The sequence below is a fragment of the Etheostoma spectabile genome, chromosome 8 (genome assembly GCF_008692095.1).
Source record: "Etheostoma spectabile isolate EspeVRDwgs_2016 chromosome 8, UIUC_Espe_1.0, whole genome shotgun sequence".
Classification (NCBI taxonomy): domain Eukaryota; kingdom Metazoa; phylum Chordata; class Actinopteri; order Perciformes; family Percidae; genus Etheostoma; species Etheostoma spectabile.
Genome location: NC_045740.1, coordinates 30,539,495 through 30,539,928, shown reverse-complemented (window position 1 = coordinate 30,539,928; position 434 = coordinate 30,539,495). Strand labels below are relative to the sequence as shown.

Sequence of the window (434 nt, the reverse complement as noted above, 5' to 3'; positions counted from 1 at the left end):
TTATCGCGGAGTTACAGCCGATAAACGGGATTTGATGGTCAAAAGTAAACTTCATTTGCGGTCACATTTTTTCGATTATTAACGAGGTTTTTTCATTTAAAGGTTTGACTACATGCTTAATCGGTAGACCAGTTAGTGTTCTCCACAATCCCAGACTTTCATATTTCATGCTTGTTTACATGAGAAGCAAAACAGGCTGTAAGGACATATGTCTATGTTGGGGACAGTTGAAACAGCTGTTTCAACCGTCCCCGACCTGGCTGGTACTCCATGGATTTTAAGTAAAGGCACAAATATCTGTGTTCATACAATTATTTATGGAGGTGAGACATGGAAAAGCAGTTTGAGAAAGATGAAAATATATTTGAGCCCACCAGGTAGGGAGGGGGGGGTCGAGTTTCCCCATGTTATCCTATGGAGACGGACGGGTTGGA

The 434-nt window shown here is 41.7% G+C and overlaps 1 protein-coding gene across 1 annotated transcript in view; it reads right to left on the bottom strand.

Annotated features, from left to right (window-relative positions):
- Positions 1-434, bottom strand: part of LOC116693440 (oocyte zinc finger protein XlCOF6.1-like) — a 4,494-nt gene that overhangs the window by 3,249 nt on the left and 811 nt on the right. The gene's annotated exons all lie outside the window — the stretch shown is intronic.